This window comes from Nothobranchius furzeri, chromosome 2 (genome assembly GCF_043380555.1).
Source record: "Nothobranchius furzeri strain GRZ-AD chromosome 2, NfurGRZ-RIMD1, whole genome shotgun sequence".
Taxonomy (NCBI): Eukaryota; Metazoa; Chordata; class Actinopteri; order Cyprinodontiformes; family Nothobranchiidae; genus Nothobranchius; species Nothobranchius furzeri.
Genome location: NC_091742.1, coordinates 79603980 through 79626914, shown reverse-complemented (window position 1 = coordinate 79626914; position 22935 = coordinate 79603980). Strand labels below are relative to the sequence as shown.

Below are 22935 nucleotides of genomic sequence, written 5' to 3'. Positions count from 1 at the left end.
TAACACACGCTGTTCGTTTTTATTTCTACACGGTTTTTTTTAACTCACAAAGATTGCCAAGAAAGCGTGTTTGTCGTGTTCATGTCAAATTAAACTGATCACAAAACACAGATTCACTTTCTTTATTTCATTTTACTCATCTAACCCCCATAAATCCCAGTGTGTCCTCCTGCAGCACTCCCGAAGGACAACAGACAAAACAAGACAAAAAAAAGTCTGACGTGTTGAGTAAAAACTGCTATTATTAGCATATTTTTAGGGCCGACGTGTTGCTACCAGACGTACAGTTGTCATGTTCTGAGATAATGATTTAACCCAAGACATGCAGAATCAATACACGAGAGCAGGATGTGAAAAAATAAAGATTTATTAGATAACTAGAACTCAGGGTGAACTGGAAATCCAGTGAATGGGTAAACGGGAGCAGCGTCTGAGGGGAGGGAAGCAGAGGTGAGTCCTTAATATAGTACGGTAGAGGATGAGCTTGGTAGGAGGACTTACAGACGTAGCGTGGTGGAGGATACCCAGGGAGGGGTGAGCTGGGAGAGTGAATGTGTGTTCCGGGATGAAGATGAGCAGCGGGGTTTCCAACCGGAGGAGAGGAGAGAGAGAGCAAGTAATGCTGGGAGCAGTTCGTGCCGTGAGGAGGACGGGAACCGAGAGTGAAGTCCAGAAGTCGTATGGTCAGGTTGTAAATCCAAAAAAAATCACAGCGAGGGTGTGGAATATGGAAAAGATGACTGAGCCTGAGACAAAAACAAGAACAATAATCAGAGCCAAAGGTTGCTTGCGAAAAACACGTTTCTAAAGTTTCAAAGTCTAAGATTCAAAATCGAGGTAACACTGTGGCTGGAACTCTACCAGTAAGGCGTAATCATCCGGCAGTTTAGCAGTGTCCTCCGTCCTCCTTATGAAGGCCACCCGCTGATCAGCTGATTGATCACAGCTGCTGCTCTCTCTCCTCGAATCAGAGAAGCTCACAAGACAGGTGATGTCATGGTGTGTGTGGAGTGCTCACCTCCCAGCTCACAACAACAGTGTGAGCAGTCAGGTCGCATCCGAGAACTGGGTCGTGCAGTGTGCCTGGCTCGTGAGATCTGCCCTGCGAGGAAGTCGTACAGTTTGAGCTGAAGCTGAGTGCTACGAGTGAAAAAGTCGCACAGTGTACGCCCGGCTTTAAAGTGGAGAGGTCCTGGCGACCCACTGAGAGGCTTTGGCGCCCCCTTGTGGGGGTCGGGACCCCCAGATTGGGAACCACTGAGTTAACTAATCATATAATGAAATGGACAATATGGGTAAATGAAATGTTTTGGTTAATCTATGCTTATAATTGATAAGGATGAAAGTAATTGCATGCACATAGATATTTTCTTATCCACAAATCAGAGCATCTTTTGTATCTGGAAAAGGCGTGTGTTCTGAGGTTTGTTTGTTAACACCTCTTCACCTCTTTTGTCCTGATTGGTCATGTAATCATAATACAGGATTATTAAAACAGAATCACTTGCTGAGTGATTCAGTTAGTTTTTGAGCAGAACTCCGGACTGGCCACCGGAGGAAACTCTCTAACCACCGCATCTCTTGACAAGCTGTCAAAACCTGTTGCACGCTGTAGCTGACACAGCAAACGGTTCCTACAGAACAAAGCTGACACAGTTCCGACTCCTTAAGAGTCCTTCATAGACGCAAACAACTACCTGTTGTGACCTGGAGACAACTCGAAGACCAGTGCTGCAGTTTCTCCTATGGACCTCGGTGCCATGGAGTCCACGGACGTCGACACGTTCCGGATCTACCCCGGGGGTCTCAGAAAGGGTACGTAGGCATGACAGATTGCATCTGATGCCGTTTTATAAACCATCACTTATAGTTTAATACAGACCAAATTCTTTTCACACCCAGAACTCAGTTTCTTCTAGATACAAGGTTCTGATAAACACACATCATACATCACATTCCATCCACTTATATTCATCCATCACATTCGTCTTATTTATAACTTGTCTTTTTTAAAAATTTGTTTAGAAAATAAATTTCTTACTTTTTATAATCCTGACTTTCACTGAATTAATAAGAAATGTGTTATGATCACTGAAAAAGCATCAAATCCTAATTCTTTTGATTAAACATTCAAAGACCAATAAGGTTTATATCCTATATTTATATAGAATGTCACATCTTATTGGTCATAAGTAAAGGTAATATATTAAGCTTAAAAGCAACAACATATTACCCCTTCTACATTGCCATTAGTAAAGTGTTCTGGAGATAAAGTAAACAATGCTGATTTAGCCACTGGTTAGCTGACGAGCGCTGGAGCGTGTTGGGAGAGATGGCAGGCTGCAGGAAGAGAGGAGACTTGAGTAGAAGGACTTTGGAACGGACATGTTGGGACTGGATCAGGAGTTCTGTTACGAAAAGACAAATGAACAACTTGAGGTGAGTTTGGGAGTCAGAGACACTAATCGGAGGCTGACGTCCAGCTAATTGCAGGCGGGGATCCTAACCTATGCAGCTTTCTTGTGCTGGACATGATGACGGACTGACAAATTATATGTGTCTTTTGATTTAATTGTTTTGTTATTCAAACTAACAAGTACAGCAACGGTGTAGCTATTCTTTTTTATTTTTTAGTTGAATTAGCAGACTTCATGCTTCCAGGGCGCACTGCTGCCCTCTGCTGGTTCTTTCAGGTTACAGTCACAGTCCAAACGGTAACGTGGAGCTCAAATGTACCTAAACAGCTACTGTATTTTAAGATGGTGGATAACCATGGATCATTGACCACAGTTTATGTATATAAAAATGTATAATTTCAAGTTGCGAGGATTATTTAGAATTGATGATGGTGAGAAATATTAGTGAAAAACGACAAGTTTGCTAACTGGAAACACAGGATTTATAGGAAACAGGTAAAAATATCACACACTGGGCCTTTAAGGAGACGTTGAACAGGTGTTCCTAATAATGCTTTAGGTGAGCGTAGGTCAACCTCACTGAAAATTTTTTATTTAATGATTATTTCTGATTATAATCGGTCATGCAGGCTGAACATGAAAATAGTCTCCTACAGCTATCTCCTGCATTAGCTTCTGATAGAAAATAAACGGTGATACTCTAGGATATGAAAAGCCTGACAGATGTGACTCAGGGTGTAAGGCAAAGCCCAGAAAGACAAGAAAATAACTTTTATAACCTAGTTCACTAACATTAATTCTTTTTTTTAATTTTATTATTATTATTTTTTTATCGGTGACCCATGAACCAACCAGACGGGGAGGAGACTTAAGGTCCCCATAAGCCAGATCCAGGTTTGATTAACAACATGGGCGTTTTAAATAAAAGCTGTTTTTATGTCAGTACTGTTTTATTTTTATTTAATAATATGAATGTAGGATATATCATCTTATACATATGGGTAGAGATGTGTAAACAGATTTAATACGAGATTAAAGCTGTGAATATTCAGTCTGAATTAATCCGACTCTTATCAGAATATTTTAAACTACATCAGCCAACATTGCTGACCAACAATCTGAAAAATCTATTTGCTTCTGACAGAATGAAAAAAGAAATAATTCACTCACAACAGCTGGAACTAAATTATTATTCAGATGGCCAAAAGAAAAAACAGTGGCCTAAATTACAGTCTAAATGCACCAGAATGCAGAGTTTAACACTTGTTTTTTTTCTTCAAATATTTCTAAGGAAGCATGTACAAAATTTATTTAATTCTTATGCTGTACTGCCCAACCCTACTTGTTATGGGATTAAATAAATGTAACTGTGTTAACTTATTATCACATTCAAATCGACCTCTCATCATCAACTATCTAAAATCTCACTCTTCACTGTAGCATCTACCTGCACCTCAGCAGGTCTGGCTCTCTGTCTTTCCTTCTGCATCATTTTCCTGCTGAACTTCCTCTGATCTCTTATATGAAAAAAGTGACATGAATAAGGTTTAGAAATAAAATGTGATAAGAATGTGACAATTATGTGCTTGTGAACATAAAAAAACCCACACAAAAACATGAGATCCTTTTGCTGTTGGTGGAAGTCTCACATATTCAACTGATAAAAAGTATCATTATGTAGCTGAGAGAGAGAGGAAGGCTGCACGAGTAACGAGATGTGTGCAAAAAGGAGCCGCTTCGCGGGGAAAGGAGCGGCGCGAACGGAGTAACAACAAACAATTAGACAGATATTGATGGTAAACTTCATATTTTGGAGCGATCCGGACAGATATATTGTCTCTGCAGTTTAGTAGGCTTTTATTAAGCTTATATAAAGGATGATGACAAGGATAAATGTCCACCAGGCAGTTCAGATAGTACGTCTGTTTTTTGAACAGGAAGCAGAGGAAGTGGACAGAGACTCGCAGCCGGAGTCTGAGGCAAATAGCGAGGATGTTGATGATGTGGCAGATCCATCCTTCCTCATAGAAGAGTTGGGTCATGATGCGGTAGAGGATGAAGGCAGAGATGCAGCTCCTCGGAGATCCATCAAGAGGAGTGGGCGGCGCCGCGCAGCTGTCAGATCTCGGCGTGAGACAGAGCCACTCCCCACTCCAAAATCCATGTACATTATTGCCAAATTAATAAAATAAGTATAAATTCAGATAGTCCAGGTTGTCCTGAAAATAATGATACCCCATGAGGCAATATTTATTGTTTTTAGTAGAAAATACAAAAGAAAAACCAAAATGAGTCAAAAACGGTGATTTACTCTGGATCCCAGAGGGCTAATAATTTTTTTAAATTAGTTATTTGCTATATTTAGTCATATTTTTTATAAATGTACAGTCTAGATTACCATTCTAAATGATAAAAAACATTCGTCATAAATGTTTGTTGGTTTCACAGTAAAATAAACAACTTTTTTCCAATTCAAATTTTATGTTTTTGAGTGATTTAAGGTCTAATATGCAACCCCTTTATGTCCAAATATACAAAATAAGTATAGATTCATAAAGTGCAGGTTGTGCTGAAAAGATTGATACCACATAAGGCAGTGGTTATGGCTTTTATTCTGGAAATACAAAGGAAAACTCAGGGCAAATTACACCCTGGACCCCAGAGGGTTAAGGCGCCACCCAATTAAGGACGTCAGAGAAGCGGTCAGCGTTAGAGCGGGACACAACAAAGCTAGCAGGTGTTTTTGAGTAGGCTAACTTTCACGATGCTTTCGGGTGTGGCAAAACGTTAAAAAAAAAAGAAGAAGAAGAAGAGGAACTAAAGAAGAGACAGCGGGGGGCTTTACAGAAGTTTCTGTCAGGCTGCTCGGGCAGCCGTCCGACAGCTGTGAACCTGCTCGAGTCAGCAGAGCCAGAGGCCGGGCCCAAGTCAGACCCGGAGGAGACACGACCCGAAGACGTGGTGGAAGATGCGGCGGAAGACGCGGTAGCGCCAACGCAGTCAACATCAACGCCTTCACAGAAGGACAAACTGGAAGAACAGCAGCCAGCCAGAAGTGAGCCCAATATAGTCTTATAGGAGCCTCTAGACCCAGAAAGGGTATTAACAACTAGCTACCCATCTGATCCTGCAAAGTGGTACCAAACTGATGACATGATGCGTGAGTACTTTGCACTAAACCATCCCTCTCAAAATATTGGATATTCTTCGGCATCACAGAGGAAATCTGGAGACATAAACCGAAGCTTAACCAAGGAACATTTCTTTAGAAGTGTTTCTGCTGTGATTGAGGCCCTGTGATGCTGGAAGGCTGAAGATTATCCCGGAGTGGAGAATGCTAAATGGTTTCCTTGGTAAGTGTTGCTGGTTTTATTAATTATTTGTCAAATAATTTTATTAATGTTCAAATAGCAAAACAATAAGTTCACACTCAGAAAATTGACACAGAATTTCTGATTCAGCAGAGGCAAAAACAGTCTGAATGAGCATAAAGCAAGATCAAAACTTAAGATAATGTTTTCATTTTATTAAAATACTTTCTTTTAAGATTATAGACTATATAAAATTTATACTGTAATAATTTAAGCTGTGTGGTTATAGTTTGTTTTCGAGCCTTTAAAACATGCTTCAGTCCATTCAAATTAATCTATTTATTCTTGAATGTCTTTCCATCATCATGTGATTAATTTGTCATCATTTATAAATGTTGTAAGCTATTGTATTTTGCAGAAAATATTTGTAATTAAATGTAGCGATTAAATATAAACAGAGCAAATAAGAGACACATATTTGCTCTGTTTACATAGTTTAATGACACCTAGTGGTTATATACTGGTACCGCCTTGACAATGACACTTCCAATCAATAAGATGAGGATCATTTATTAGCATTTAATACAGCTGTGTAATGACGTATACAGTAAATTATTAATATTAAAAAATTGTCTGATAGAATGTTTTACATACAACACATGACTTATTTTGGCATACAAACAACCAATTTGTAACCAAAGACTAGGCTACGTAAAATGTGAATGAACTTTTATAAGTAAATTTGGTAAATTTCAGATTTCAATTCATTAAAGAGCGGGTCAATTGAGCCTCGGAGTCCTTCTCCACCCATGTATCAATTTTAAAAAATGCAACATTAGTAGGCGTTGCCTGGAGGACCGAGAGGGCGGAGCCGCGGCAGTGACGAAGACGATGGCTAACTAGACGAAGCTAGCTCCCTTCACTCTGAGCAGTTATTAGAAGTGGAGGACGTTTCTCCCCCTCCTTACACAGACACTCGAGAAGAAAGGGACCAAGTCTATCTGGAGGAGACAAGCGGACCTGAGTCTTATTGTTTTGAGCTTGTGAGTTGCCTGAAACTCCCAGAACCGACCCAACAGAATCACCTCTGAAAGGTAAGTAGCCGTTAGCCATAGCATTGGATTAGCTGCAGGGTTTGTCTCCACGGCCCTAAAAAGCTAGTATTCAGCATGTTTTAGAGGTTTATCTGCTTCAGCACACCTGGTTTTAATCAGCAACAAATAGCTGAGCTGCTTAACAGCTAATCTAACCTGTTAAAGCAGGAAAATCCACTGAAACGTGCTGGATAGCAGCTCTCCGGTAGCTCTGGGCTCAAGTTACAGTCTGCTGCATATAGTTATGAAAATACCCCATGAGAAAATTATTCTGTAATGTGTTCAGCCCACTAAAACTGCCCTGATTTCTTTCTTTATTTACTAATAACAGCTGCTCTCTCGGTTCTAGGTCCTCTGGTGTCTGCAGCTGGTCTCTGCTGGTGTCGTCAGGATCAGGAGCTTCCAGAAGAATGTGCCTTTCAATGACTCTTTCCCCCTTATTTGTTATATTAATTAAATAAATCTCAATTTATATATTTCCTGTTTTTGTTCATGTCCATAAATACTTAAACATGCTTGAAATTAGAACGAGCTTTTAACAGTGAGGTGCTAGTTTAATTCATCACAATAGCTAGTTAAACATGCAACAAAAATGTGATATTCAATGTAATTTATAAATATCCATTAAAATATCAAAACGAATCTAAATGAGATATTTGGCAGCACAAAAAACTTGTCAAACACAATATTTATTATAATAATTGTAGGCAGACAGGAGACAGAGCTGATGGAGGTTCTCAGTCATCGAAGGATGGCTGAAGGCTTTCCAGGAACAGGAGATGTGGTGTTGTCTCTTCTCTCTCTATTCTGCCAGATGAGCTGATAGGTTACAGGTGTGTGAGGACATCCTCATGCTGTCATAACCAGATGACAGGAGTTATCAGGTGATCAGCCAGGCTAATGAGATGCAGAAAGAAAACAAATTCAGGACAGTGTACAATATGTGGTGTTGCTCACCTTATGTGCTCTTATAGAATATTAATGTGTGCATGCCTCATGGTGTAGAGTCCATATTTTGCTGAGTGTCCTGCAATAATGCAGGTTATTAGTTAATTTACTTTTGATAGCAAAAACAAAATATTTAATGTAAAAGTTATTTTCCAGGAGAATCAGCTCACACGTCACCACCAAGTGTCACGGGGGCAGAATCAGTAGCCTCCGTCATGATGTAATCACGTACTTATTTAATTGTTAATATCTTAAAAATTCTGAAATGTTTTAATTTTTTTACCTTGAACAGTTCACTGAGCTTGCACTGTCACTGAGGTGGAAGCTGGAATCAACAGCAGACACCTCACACCTTGGTCTTTTCAGGGGGTCTGGACGCTCTGGGACCTTCTGGAAGATGAATTTTCATCATGGTCCCTGTGGGTCACCAGACACACTGCGGCTGTGAACTCCATTCTGGCTGGCTGTGTAAAAACAAAGAAGCAGCACATTTATAAATGTTTAAAAGAGCATAAAATCACGTGTAAAAATAATCTGTAAAACAAATTAAAACTAGAAGGTAATAATAAAATGTTTACATAGAAGATTATTAAAAATAATTCACCTTTGCTACAGGGAAGGTTTCACATCAGCCTGGACAAGTACATTCATGCAGCTAAATCAGTCTGACAGCCAGTGTCTTGGGTAGATTTAGCCTGAAAAAAAAAATAGAAGCACATTGTTGTTGGGAGTTTATAAAGTCAGATAATATACAAAAGAATCTCCTATATAGGCGCTTTATAACATTCCTAGTGTGTGATCGTTGTTATAACGTAAAAGTCAGTCACATATGATGTGGAGAGCCTGAAATGCGACCTCCTGAACAGAATTCCTTACAGAACCGGGTCACAAGCTGGATTTCACGCTGTAATGCTGTCTGTCAACTAGTGCAGCGTTAGTTAGAGACACTGTTGCAGAATTGCCGACTGACTAGCTAAAGGAAGTGAACCACGTCTCTCAGACTTTGCATTTAGGTAGGGAATTGTCTTTAGAAGATGTTAAAACGTTTATTTAGCTGACTCACCTCAGACTGGAGCCCGCCGTGGTGGGGGAGCAGAGTCGGTGGGCTGCATCTAAATCGCGGAAGAGCCACGGTGGGCAGCCTCCCTCTTAAAACGGAGGCGTGCAGAATCGCGGGTAAAATGCCCACAGAGTCACCGCAACCATACTACACTACACCTACTCACCAATACTAAGACGATATGAACACTAAACCCGAAATACTTTCCCAATTACACTAACAGCCAAACACTAACTAAACTACAATATCCAACAGCCAAATCTAACACTAAATAAGTATTTATAACACTAAAAGATATGCTAAAGACTAGAATATGCTAATGCTATATGCTAATGCTGAACTACCGCTGACCTCCTACGCTCTCTTGCAAATCCAACTCCCACTCGCCACAGGGCGTGGCCGAGACGCTCGTTGCTTTTATAACTTTAGCACGGAGCTGCTACGTAGTACTCTACTGGTTTACGTAGTACTTTACTCTTTAGCCATTGGCTAAAATTTATTCAAAATGACTCAAATTCTATGTTTTCAGCTGAAGGTGGCGCATTACTGTGGTTTTTAGACAGAATTTTTAATTTTTAAAGAAAATGCACCAAAATGCTAAAATAAAGAATGCACACATTTAAAACACTATTAGACACTCATTTATACAGTTCATCAGCAAAAAAAAGTTAATTTAGACGTTACTTGCTCTTTAAATAACATTGATGGGGGGGGGGGGCTAAAAATGCAGCCTGCCTAGTGTAGTCCATTTATTTAATCCGGCTCTGATCACACTTACAAACTCCATTTTTAAGTGGAGACTCTACTTTTTTATGTATTTCGTGTCAAATGGTTTTTGTCTGTTACTGTCAAATTTGCCATTTTTTGTTGACTACTGATGTTGTTTAATGTTTAATGCTGCTTAGCAAGATGTTTACATTAGTCAGCCAGTCCAACATTTGACCAAAAATACAATTATCCTCTTGGACTAAATTAGTACCAACTCACATTACCTTTGTTTCGTTTTTTTTTTTTTTTTTTTTTGCCCATGAGAAGAACTCGCTGAGCTGCTGCCGTCGTCTCATCTCTGACACCTGTGTCTGAGCCCACCTCCGACTCCTGCTTCACTCAGCCAGCCAGATGGCTCCATGGTACAGGAGGACGTAGAAGGTGAAGGAACAGGTAGGCTGTCATCCAGGTCAGTTGTTTCTATGCCAGATGACATGGTTGTTGTGGCAGGCGAACCACCCCAAAATTGTTCACACAACTCGAAGTAAAGAAGAACGACTCTTCCAAACCCACTTCTCCGTCCGCTGTCAATGGCCAGGCGATATTTGCTCCTGATTGCCTATATTTTCGTGGTTAGGCTAGCACGTGTAAGACCTCCCTCTCCATGGGGAAAGTCTGTGGAGGTCTACGTGGGATACTGCTCTAACAAGAGGGTCATTATGTCCGCATACTTGCTTTGGCAAGATTCCCAGTCAATACCTTCTTGGGTGTTGTTGACTTTATACTCCAAAATGACATTAAAGAGCAACTCTACCTCTTTATCGGCCCATACAAATGAGCTGGGTGCCATGTTTCATGTTTTGTTGAACGTAAGCAGAAAGACGAAAAGTTACGCTGACTGGATACAATTCGGGGGAAGTACTGCCGCCTACAGGTATGGCATGTCCTTAACAACGTATTTATCTGGGTACGTGTGGACTAGGGCTGCACAATATATCGAAAAATTATCGTCATCGCGATAACAGAACGTGCGATAGGCCCATCGCAAAGCACGTCAAAAACGGCGATAAATGTTTGGTTCAAACATTTCCATCCGTGTCATACATCAACTTTTTGTAAACCAGTTCTGTTTTTTACCCGGAAGTATTATTTGACCAATCAAATGTAGCCCTTCTGATATGCGGCCAATCAGATTGGTCCGTTCACGTAATACGCCCGCCCCCTACGTAGACCCTTACCCCAAAATTCCACTATCTCCGCTCCGCCCCCGCTTTCTGCTGCCGCTCGAATCCCTTGTTCGTCATGCTGGCTCAGATTAACGAACGCACTTTGTGCTGAGGTTTCTGGAATCAGCGCTGCTTTCAAACGTGAATGTGAGTCCGCTCGGTGTCGTTAAGCAGCTGATAATAACCGGGCTGACTCCGACACGTGCCGGTGAACCAACCCACCATTAGCCCCAGGCTCCAGTTAGCTTCCAGCTAAAAGGCAGTGGCGTGTCCAGATCTTTTAAAATGGGGTGGCCCAAGTGAGGCACAACTTTGTGCATGGGTGGCACCGATGGTTATGCTTTTCTTGTTTTACCCCCAAGCCTTTTGTGGACAATGAAAAGCCTATTTAAAGGTAAATTAGTGTGGTGGCACCTGGGGTGGCCAATCAGATTCCAAGGGTGGCATGTGCCACCCCAGGCCACTCCCTGGACACGCCCCTGCTAAAAGGGTACAGCACTCTCCTCCCAGTCCCACCCTGCTAAAGAGGGCCTGGAAAAGTTCCCCCACACATCAAAGTGATTTTTCATTTATGAGCTTTTATAACCTTGTTATTCAGGATAGTTGATTTGCTTCTGCACATAAACTGTCAGTCAGACGCTCTGCTAGCCCGTTATCTTAAGAGGAGCTAGTTCAATTTGTTAGCTTGTTATCAGAATCATAGTTGCAGTTTCATCATCTGAGCTGCTTTTTAAGATCTAGGTAAACTTGTTCAATTTGGGGTTAAAAACAAACGTTTTCATATATTTTCCATGTAGTTTTTTTTTGCCAGTACCTCTTCTGAAAGGTAGACGATTGGTTTTCTCTTTCCCTCAGAAAATCTTAATATTCTCCTAGTTTGGCCCAGCACAGATCACTTCCCAATGACAGCAACTACCTTATATCATAACCACATAAGTTGAGAAAATGGTCAGTAGCAATGAGATAATTTGCTGTTGCATTTAAGTGATGTTAACTATTATTTAACATTTAAACTTATTTTCAGATTTTTTTTTATTTATTCAAAAAACCCTGATAAGGGATGTTTTTCTGTATTTGGAGCATCAGAAAAAGTTTTATGATGGAGGTGATGTTTTAAAGTCACTGAGAAACTGCATGCATGCAGTTTGTTGTTTTGCTGCTAATACAGTAGCAGGTGCAGCTGCATATTATTGCAATAAAATGGTATGCTGTAATGGCATTCAGGCATTAGTTTTTGTTTGCTTTGAACCCAGAGCAGACGTCACACGCCAGACGACATCAACACTGCATACTTTAGTATTTGTTCATTTATCGTGAGTAATATCGATATCGCAATAGTAAGCACTGTTATCGAATATCGCAGGTTTTCCTAATATCGTGCAGCCCTAGTGTGGACAGAGTTTTTTTTTTTAAACGAGGTGGTGAGCAGTGATGGGCAGTAACGCGTTAAAAGTAACGTGGTGCAGTAATCCAATTACTTTTTTGAGTAACGGGTAAAGTAAGGGATTATAATGGCAAAAATATAATTAAACTGCCGTTACTTTGGTGCAAGCAAGCTGCGTTACTGCGTTATTCAATTGAGTAGAGCGCGTCTCCTGACGATGACGTCTAAATGCGTGCGCCGTCTATGATAGAAAACAACAGACGAGAGCAATGGAGCGTGACAGAGAGCATGCGCGTTCTGCGTTTGATGGTTGGAAGTATCGCCACTACTTTCAGTTCTCTTTCTTAACATTCGTTTCGATGTCTCACTATGGGATACGCCCCTCCGCGGATTCCTCAGAAGCACTTATCTCAATACGCCAATCCTGATTTGCCAGTGACCGTGACGTATGTGTCCCCTGCTACTATAAGTAGCAAGCGTCCCAACGCACGCACTATTGAATCACCTCTTCTCGCTTTGGTGGTCGCTTATCTCTAAGGTAAGTTAGCTCAACTGTTCACAGACGGAGCCAGCCAATATTCTCTCCGTCGCCAAAAGTTAACTTACTGTCCATCTGTCCTGACCTTCACCATAGGCTCGGGGCATAGCGAGCAGCTTCACACTCCAGTGCACCTGTTCGTTCTCTTGCTAACACACCAGTTAGCCCACATGGAAGCCGCTCCTCCCACCAGAGGAGTCGACGGCGCAGGAGCTCGCCTCTGTACCTGTGGGAACAAAATCTCGAGCAAAGGCCCGCACAAGGTCTGCTCGAGCTGCCTCGGGCTGGAACACGCCCAGCTGGCAATGGAAGTCCCCGGGTCATGTGAGAGCTGTGCTTGCTTCACCCTGAAGAGCCTTCGCCGGCGGCTAGCGCGCCAAGCTAGCCTGTCGGGGAAGGACCCTTGTCTGCCGGCCCCTGGGCCACCGCCTGGAGACACCAGCGAACATGCCCTCCCGGAGCCGGAACCGTGTGTCGAACTCAGCTGGGGCTCACAGCTCGAACTGGCCGGTCCGATTCACCCCGTCAAGGACGTGTTGGAGTTGGACTACGGAGACGACGAGGACACCTCGGAACTCCTCATTCCAGAGGAGGACGAGGATGATGACGTCTTTCTCCCCATCGCTCAGGCCTCCATGCCTAGCTTTCCGTCCTCTCCCAGGGATGAAGCGGCTTCTCCGGCCGCCCACCTGGACATGCAGTCAGTCTGCCGATGCGCTGCGACCAGGCTCAACATCCCTTGGCCCACCGTGGTCACTGAGGCTGTCAGATCCCGCTACGAGGGAAAGAAGCTTCCTCGGGCCACAAGGGTGGCAAAGCCCCTCCTTCCCGCCTTCCCGGAGCTTCTCCAAGAAGTGAGGTCCTCCTGGGACAAACACCCTTTCAGCTCCAGGTCTCCTGTCCAAGGAGCCTCCTCGCTGGACTTCGAGGGGATGGAGAAGACTGGCATGCTTCGCATGCCCCCGATGGAACCGCTGGTTGCAGCCCACCTGCACCCACGGCTCTCGGCAACTTCCTGTAGGCCTCCCGCTCTCCCTGCAAAGGTGGACCGCTTCCAGTCGGCGCTGAACGAGAGGGCGTACAAGGCTGCCGCCATCTCGGTCCGAGCTTTGAATGTCTCCTCCATGCTCTCGGCATACCAAGCCGAGCGCTGTGATGACATGAATACGAAGCCGGATCCAGAGGTGTGGGAGGAAATCACCGTACTGACCGACATCTGCCTGCGTGTGCAGCGCTGCGCGGTCCAGGCTACGGCTAAAGCTATGGGCATGATGGTGCTTCAAGAACGTGCACGATGGCTGAACCTCACCAACATCTCTGATAGAGAGAAGGAGGATATTTTGGACATGCCAATCGTGCCTGAAGGCATTTTTGGCTCTGCCCTGGCATCAATGCAGCAACGGCGTGAGGCCAAAAAGAAGGAGGATGAAGCCCTTCAACTTTGTCTTCCCCGTAAGCCTTCAACGGCTCGGCTGAACCTTCCTCAGGCAGCTGCCAGAGCCCAGCCTCAGTTCCGGATCCCAAAGCGCCCGAAGCCTCCGGCAGTCCAGCCAGCTCCTTCGGGCTCAGCGCCTCGACCAGTTTGGCCTCAGAGGTCCGGCAACCAAGCCGCTCCGCCGCCGGGACAACCCACCGACCCGGCGGTCAGCAGGTGAGGAAGAAGAACAGGGCAGCCTGACGGAGTTCTTTCCCTCCCGACGCTGCAGCTGGCAGTTCCCCGTTCGCCAGCTCCTCCTGTTCGATGTTGCCATGGTGCTTCCCCCCACCACCACCCCCTCACGGAACCCCTCCGGCAGAGTCCCCGAGCGGTCCAAGGTGGGGCCAGGACGTGCAACCGGCTGTGCCGGCTCAAAACACACGTCACAAGCACTCACATTGTTTTTCACAAACACGCTCAAGGAGTATTAAAAAGTTCATTGCCGCATCCAGACAGGCAAGGGCGCAGCAAAAATCAATAAAAATGTTACCCATGAGCGGTTCCAGGTGGGGGTGGCCCCTGGCGGACTTTCCAGCCAACCACGGGTCGTTCCCGTACGCCTGGGCCGCCACAGCACAAAGCCCCCGCGCATGCGCAGTGGTTGCCACAAGCACCGCTGCCCCACAACCTCTGGGGGGAGCTGCTGCTCCGTGTGTCACGGCTGTGTCACCGCTCTCCACTCACATGGAGGAATGGACAGCGGTTTCTGCTTCACATTGGGTGCTAAGAACTATTTCGAGAGGTTACAGGCTCCAATTCGCCTCAGTTCCTCCTCGATTCTCCGGCGTAGTGTTCCCCCACGCCCAGGGGACATCAGCTCACATCCTTCAGGGAGAAATCTCCTCCCTGCTGGAGAAGGGAGCGATATGCATTGTGCCTCCCGATCGGTCTCAGAGCGGTTTCTACTCCAGGTACTTCCTGGTCCCGAAACGGGGAGGGACAGGGATTCGCCCGATCCTGGATCTGAGGGCCCTGAACCAATGCCTCAGAAAGTACAGATTCAAAATGCTCACGCTCTCATCCCTTTTGCGTCTGATTAACCAGAACGACTGGTTCACCTCAATCGACCTGAGGGACGCATACTTTCATATTCCCGTGTACCCTCCACACAGGAAATTTCTGAGGTTTGCCTTTCAGGGAGTGTGTTACGAATACACCGTGCTCCCATTCGGCCTCTCGCTGAGCCCGAGGGTGTTTGTCAGGTGTACGGAGGCGGCGATCGCCCCTCTGAGAGGGAGGGGCATTCGGCTGGCCACGTATTTAGACGACTGGCTCCTGCTGGCACGGTCCAGAGAGGAGGCAGCGTCAAACACGCTGGTTGTGATCCATCACTTGTGTGGTCTGGGTTTCAGAATAAACTGGCAAAAAAGCGCTTTACTCCCCTCCCAGAAAATAACCTTTCTAGGTCTGAATCTGGACTCAGGGGCGTTCACGGCCCGTCTCTCGGCACCGCGCGTGAACGCGCTCTTGCTCTGCCTGGCGCGCTCCCGCCTACACAGTTCGGTGCGGTTTGCGTTATGCCTCAGGCTTTTGGGTCTCATGGCGTCGGCTATTTCAGTGGTACCACTCGGCCGTCTACACATGAGAGATTTTCAACGCTGGGTGGCTTCTCTGGGTCTCTCTCCAGTGCGCCACAGAGCGCGCAGGGTGACGGTCTCTGCAGCGTGCGTCATGGCGCTCCGCTGTGGGCGTCACCCCTCCCTCTTGGCACAGGGGGTGCCTTTGGGGTTGGTTCTCGTGAGGAAAGTGGTCACGACAGATGCAAGCCTGTTAGGTGGGGGGGGGGGGGGGGGGGCTCCTGGAGGGTCGCTGTGTCAGGGGTGTGTGGAGCAGAGAGCTCTGGGGGACACACATAGATTATCTGGAACTCCTCGTGGTTTTTCTGGCCCTAAGGCGCTTCCTGCCTTTCCTCTCCGGCCTTCATGTCCTAGTGAGAACAGACAACACTACTACTGTGGCTTATATAAACTGCCAGGGGGGGCTGCGCTCGATGCGGTTACACACGCTGGCACGCAGACTGATCCTATGGTGCAGCAGGCATCTCCTCTCAATCAGAGCCACCCACGTCCCGGGTGTTCTGAATCGGGGGGCGGATCTGTTGTCCAGAGGGACACCCCTGTACAGGGATTGGAGCCTGCATCCAGCAGTGGTGGAACAGATTTGGATCTGGTTCGGCACAGCCGTAGTGGATCTTTTTGCCTCCAAGGAGAATGCTCAGTGTCCACTGTTTTTCTCCCTGAGCGACCGAGACGCTCCACTAGGCGTCGACGCGCTGGCGCACGACTGGCCACGGGGACTGCTTTACGCTTTTTCCCCAGTGGCCCTGATACCACCCACCTTGCTGAGGGTACGAATCCAGCGCCACACTCTCATTCTGGTGGCCCCATACTGGCCAGCCATGCATTGGGTGGCGGACATTTTCCAGCTCCTGGAGGGCCAACCATGGAAACTGCTGCTTCGCAGGGACCTGGTGTCCCAAGCGGGAGGCTCAATCTTCCACCCTGATCCAGAACGGCTGGCCCTGTGGGCCTGGCCCCTGAGGGGTGCGGGCTAGGGTCAGCAGAGCTGCCCCAGGCCGTCATTCGAACCATTCAGAATGCTAGGGCCCCTTCCACTAGGTCCCTATATGACTGTAAATGGAGGGTGTTTTAAGCCTGGTGTCAGGGCAGGGAGATCTCACCCTTCCAATGCCCTGTGAACGTCATTCTGTCTTTCCTGCAAGACTTGATGGATGGGAAGAAGGCTTTCTCCACCATTAAAGTGTACCTAGCAGCCATTTCCGCCCGACACTTGGGTTTTGGGAAGAAATTGGCAGGTCAACACCCCCTGGTGTGTAGCTTCATGAGGGGCGCGCGCAGGCTTCTCCCTGTGTCCCGACCCCTGGTGCCCTCATGGGATCCGTCCTTGGTGCTGTCGGCCCTCTCCGGGCCTCCATTTGAGCCTATAGACGGCCTGGACCTTAAGATCCTGTTTCTTAAGGTGGTGCTACTCCTGGCTTTGGTATCTACAAAGAGAGTTAGTGACTTACAGGCTCTCTCTGTGCACCCATCCTGCACCCAGTTTGCACCAGGTGACATGAAGGTGTCCTTGAAGCCCAACCCTGCCTTTGTGCCTAAGGTGGTGGGCTCCTTTTCTCCTATTATCTTCACAGCTTTCTACCCACCGCCCTTCTCCTCTCCTGAGGAGGAGCGGTTGCACAAGCTGTGTCCGATTTGCGCGCTCAAGGAGTATGTGAATCGGACGGAGAACCTTCGCAGGGGGGACCAGCTTTTTGTGTCATGGGGTGGGCCTTGTAAGGGGAAACCAGTCACAAAGCAGCGGCTTTCCCACTGGATTGTGGAGGCTATTTCTATGGCTTACTCCTGTCAGGGCATTCAGGCACCTGTAGGGCTCAGGGCCCATTCTACTAGGGGCCTGTCTGCTTCTTGGGCCCTTTTTTCGTGCGCTGTCAATCCAGGAGATTGGGCTTCTCCACTTGCATTTGCACGCTTCTATAAGCTTGATGTTTCGGTCCCTGCAATGACTCACACGATTCTGAGTGTGGGGTCTTTGGCGGGCCAAGACGTATCCCTGTAGGTTGGTGATCGCTGGATAAGCTGTCTGGCAATATGGGAGTCTCCATATCCCATAGTGAGACATCGAAACGAATGTTAAGAAAGAGAACTTTAGGTTACTATCGTAACCCCGGTTCTCTGAGTAACATGAGTGAGATGTCTCACCAGACAATCCTTCTTGCTGGGCGAAGCGAGAAGAGGTGTTTATCTTGAATAGTGCGTGCGTTGGGACGCTTGCTACTTATAGTAGCAGGGGACACGTACGTCACGGTCACTGGCCAATCAGGATTGGCGTATTGAGATAAGTGCTTCTGAGAAATCCGCGGAGGGGCGTATCCCATAGTGAGACATCTCACTCATGTTACTCAGAGAACTGGGGTTACGATAGTAACCTAAAGTTTGATTCTGTAAAAAACGACAAAAATATTAGTGTCCGGTGCACACTCTGCGTTGGAAGGAAACTTTTATCTGCAGCGAAAAACTCAACTTCCAACCTTAGCAAGCACCTAGCTAACCGGCATGGGAATGTGAAGCTCACCGAGAGCCCGACTGGCATCACAGCTGCAGCTGCTAACGTGGATTCTACATCAGACGGCTCTACTGCTAGTAAACAGGTGAAAATAGATGTAAAACCCGCCGGACTTGGTGCCGCCGAACTGAAAAAGCTTGTCGCTGGCTTTGTAGTGGAGGAGATGTTACCGATTTCCACTGTGGATTCTGAATCATTCCGACGCATCATAGACAAAATTCCGACTAAAAGTGGTGTCAAACTACCCCAGAGAAAGTCATTCTCAGAATACCTTGAGCGAGAATATGACATCATGAACTCCAATTTGAAGAAACACTTGAAGAGGTAGACTTTGTTTCCACTTCTGCTGACATTTGGAAGGTGAATAACAAAAGTTTCTTGGGTGTAACAGTTCATTGGATTAATTCCACTTTACAGCGCAACAAGGCAACCCTTGCATGTAAGAGGATTAAAGGCAGCCACACATTTGATGTGATTGGAGCAGAGATTAAAGAAATTCATTTCACATACGGGTTGCATGGCAAAGTTGTTGCCACAGTAACAGATAACGCATCCAACTTCGCCAAAGCATTCAGAGTGTATCAGTCCTGTGATTTGGAGTCTGAATCTGAAAAAGAGGATGATGAGGAGGAACCAACTTTTACAGATGTCATAAATGTTCTGTCAGCCCCATCTACTGAAGGTCAGTTTAGCCTGCCTCCACATTACAGATGTGCATCACACACCATTAACCTGATATCAACAAGTGATGTTGAGAAACATCTAAACTCCAGTGCAGAAACCAAGAGTGTGTACAGGAGCTGCATGGCGAAGTGCTCTGCTCTTTGGACTAAAGCAAGTCGATCGACATTAGCTGCTGAACAGGTGGAGGAAATCAGCTGCAGGAAGCTAATGGTACCTAAATCCACAAGGTGGAATTCCCTGTATGAAGCAATTTCAAGAATCCTCACTATACCCTCAAATGAACTTAATCCATTGTGTGTAAAACTGGGAATCAAGTGCTTTACTGAAAAGGAATATCAGTTCTTGAAAGAATACATCAGTGTGATGAAGCCCCTGACAGTAGCTCTGGACATCTTGCAAGGAGATGAGTGCACTTATGGAGCTCTACTACCAACACTCACAAGCCTGATGTCAAAGACACTTGCCCTGAAAGACGACCTCTCTAAAATGACAGCCACCCTTCCAGATGTCATTGTCAAGAAAAGATTATAAATTAATATTTGCATTGGATGGATTTAGTAATCTATTCATTTATTTATGTATTTTCAACACCTTACGTGGAATATGAATGTTTTACTGTGTGTTAAGTAGTGTTTTCAAATTTTAAAATGATAGAATACAAAACCTAACCTAAAAACAATTACTAATGATGAACATTAATCATAATATCAACAAAAGATTAAAATAGTGGTCAGATTAAATAAAAATAAATGAATCTCATTCAAATTATTATCACAATACTCTAAAAGAGAAAATAATTGTAAATATAACATATAATAAATACATAAATTCTTAGATACATCTTACTGTATGTTACAGGAAATCAAGGCTCGCTTTAATGCTGTTCTGGACAGCCAAGAAGGACGTCTTGCAGCTGCCACCTGTCCAAAGTTTAAGCTGCGTTGGCTGAGAGATGAGTGTAGCCGAGTGCAGGTGAAGGAGCTTCTCATCACAGAGTGTCGTACAACTGCTGCTGCAACTGCTGATGTTCCCCAAGACTCCCAACCTCCAGCCATTCCAGATGAGATGGACTTTTTTGACTTTGAGATCCAACCCAGAAAATCCTTCTCAGCAGAAAATGAAGTAACTGACTATATAAAGTCAGGGCATGAACTTGAGATTCTGAATCAGTTTCCAACTGTCAAAAAGATTTACATGAAGTACAACACTCCAACTCCATCCAGTGCACCAGTGGAAAGGCTGTTTAGCTTAGGTGGATTGGTGCTTTCCCTGAAAAGAAAACGACTATCTGATAGAAGGTTTGAGAAGCTTCTGCTGATGCGATATAACCACTGCTTCACTCCAAAAGAAAACTAAACATCTGGTAAATTTTAGGTTATTCATAATTTTAGACTGGGTCTAAATGTAGCATGGAACAGATTTTTTTTTTTATGTGTGGTAGAATTAGTATTACTCGTCCTCTTTGCACTTCAGCAACTTCTAAAAAATACTGTATGGAAGAAACTTGAATTTTATTTATTTTTATTATTTTTGGCAATGTTTTAGTTGGATTTGCTTTAAAAGGTGAGTGTAAATGCCACAAAAATGTTTTACTTTATTTTATATGGAAGAATATGCAGAAGGAGACAGTGGAATGTGCAGAAAACAGGTTTTTATGTTTAAAAAAACATTGCTTTAACTCTTTTGGAGTCAGCTACATTTACAGGATTTTGCTTGATAGATAGTCATAAGTCATAAAGTGAAAACATAATTGAAAATAACATATTTTTGGTTAGCCATATACACTGACACTAGGTCTAAATGTAGCATGAAACTGAATTTTCTGTTTTGGTTGTTATGCCATTACTCTAAGTTCCACTTCACCAACTTCTAAAAAATTGTTAAATGGAACAGTGTTTTTTTTTTATTTTAGTTGTATTTCACTTGAATTTACTCTAAGTTTAAACACTGCAAAAGTTAGTCATTTTAAATGCAGGTATGTGCAGAAATATAAGAAAAAAAACTTAATTTATTTTTCTTAAATTGTGGAAAAATGTGCAATAAACAGGTTTATATATGAAACTAATTTCTTTTGACTGTATCAGAGCCGGTTGCATTCATTTATTTAGTTTTTTCTTCATGCAATGTCTGTAAAGGAAAACGTTAAAACCAATGAAAAAAATTTAAGAACATACTGTTTCATGATTGAATTTTATATGACGGAATACACTTATAGCCTAGTCAGGTTGTGTTTCATATTTTCACAAAGTAACAAGTAATAAAGTAACTAATTACTTTTGAAAATAAGTAATCAGTAAAGTAACGGGATTACTTTTTGGGGAAGTAATCAGTAATTAATTACTTTTTCCAAGTAACTTGACCAACACTGGTGGTGAGAATGCAAGTTTTTGGAGGGGCGGATATTCGTTTTTAAAAAAACCCGGCTACGTGTGGACTTGGTTTAGCATCAAGCACTATCAACCAACTCACCGAGCTGCAGTATTTCTGTGGTCAGGTCTCTCTCCGAGTCCGCTCCACAAGCGGTCAGCCCACACAGCAGCCAGGCGCCCAAGCGGTAAGAGATGCGCTGGGCTGACCGCTGGGGAGAACCGGGTGGAAGAATGGAACACAGAAGTGTCCCTCTGAGAGCTCCGTCATATGTCAACCCATTTTAATGTTAAATGCACTGGGTTTTACCATGGTTTTACCCATCGACATATACCCTATTAATTATTTTACCGTATATTACATCTAAATTTCATGGTTAAACTGTACATGTTAAAATGGTAGTTCCTTGGTAAGCTCAGCTAGTGCAAGAGCGCCAGTGACCTAAAATACATAAATATAATTTTACTTACTGGAAAAAATGAAGTGGAGACTCCTTGGGCGCTCTATTAGTGCAATTAATACCACAGCAAGTCATTTTGTCCAACAATTGCACAAATAATATCCAAAAAGAATGCACAAATGCTACAACTAATGGTCTAATTTCAGAGACTAAAAATCGCGGAACAGTTTTCAGGCGAGACTGAGGCCTTTCCCCGGAGCTCTGTGGTCACATGGGTCGGTTGCTCATTAATTATACAGAATTTTAGGCTTTTAATACACTCAAACAGAAGAGTGAGAAAAAAATTCATCCCCCTCTGAGTTGTCATGAGTGTAAACTCGATCATTTAAACCAAAAACATGTTTTGGTACCAGGCTGTAAACATATTTATTTCTGCTGTGAAATTGGCATTTTTAAAATGGGAGTCAATGAGGATTTGCTCGCTTCTGACACCAGCCCCCAGCGGATGAGGGTGGAACTGCAATTTATTTCACTTCCGGGTTTGCTTCAATTTTTGACAGCATTGTGGGGCTTGGGAGAAACAAAAAACAACCTGCACCAAACCTAGGTACATCTGAGAAGGTAGTAGAAGGTAGAAGTTTACAACACTGTTGCATTAAGGATTGGCTACAAATATATGAACTGATCAATAAAATGTGATAATTCCATGTAAATATGAAATATCAATCTGATTGGCCTTTGAATGTTTAATCAGAAGACTGGAGTTTCTTGACTTTTTCGGGGAACATACAGAAACAAACACAATTACTGTGCTGCAAGTCTTTTTTATCTCTTAAAAATGTTTAAAAATATGTTTTTGTCTAACATGTCTGGCTGCCAGTCAAATTGAATTTAATATCCTGGTTCTGGTTTTTAGGGCCTTACATGGACAAACTCCATCATACATTGGTGATCTTCAGTCCCTACATCCCCAGCAGGTCCCTGAGGTCCATTGACCAAAACCTACTGTTTGTGCAGCGCACCAGGCTCTGGAACTCTCTCCCCCTGAGCCTGAGATCATTGGACTCAGTGGTCTCCTTTAAAAATCAGCTGAAATCTCACCTGTTCAGGCTGGCTTTGATGTGACCTTCATCATCACCGTCCTTATTCTGCTCTTTCTACCTATTTTGCCTTTCCCGGGATTCACCGATTTCTCTCTTTCCTTTTCGTTTTCGCATTCCCTTTCCTTACATTTTTAA

At 44.2% G+C, this 22935-nt stretch overlaps 2 long non-coding RNA genes and 1 pseudogene across 2 annotated transcripts; 1 reads left to right on the top strand and 2 right to left on the bottom strand.

The window, feature by feature from the left end:
* Positions 1-349: 349 nt before the first annotated feature.
* On the bottom strand, positions 350-1972 carry LOC139066118 (uncharacterized). The gene is made up of 2 exons (XR_011519089.1): positions 502-1972; positions 350-430 (listed from the first exon to the last, which is right to left on the bottom strand). It is a non-coding gene; the product is annotated as an uncharacterized lncRNA (long non-coding RNA).
* Positions 1973-7493: 5521 nt separating this feature from the next.
* Positions 7494-9528, bottom strand: LOC139066112 (uncharacterized). The gene is made up of 3 exons (XR_011519083.1): positions 8375-9528; positions 8054-8234; positions 7494-7719 (listed from the first exon to the last, which is right to left on the bottom strand). It is a non-coding gene; the product is annotated as an uncharacterized lncRNA (long non-coding RNA).
* A 4549-nt stretch (positions 9529-14077) lies between these two features.
* Positions 14078-16723, top strand: LOC139062059 (uncharacterized; annotated as a pseudogene).
* Positions 16724-22935: the final 6212 nt, after the last annotated feature.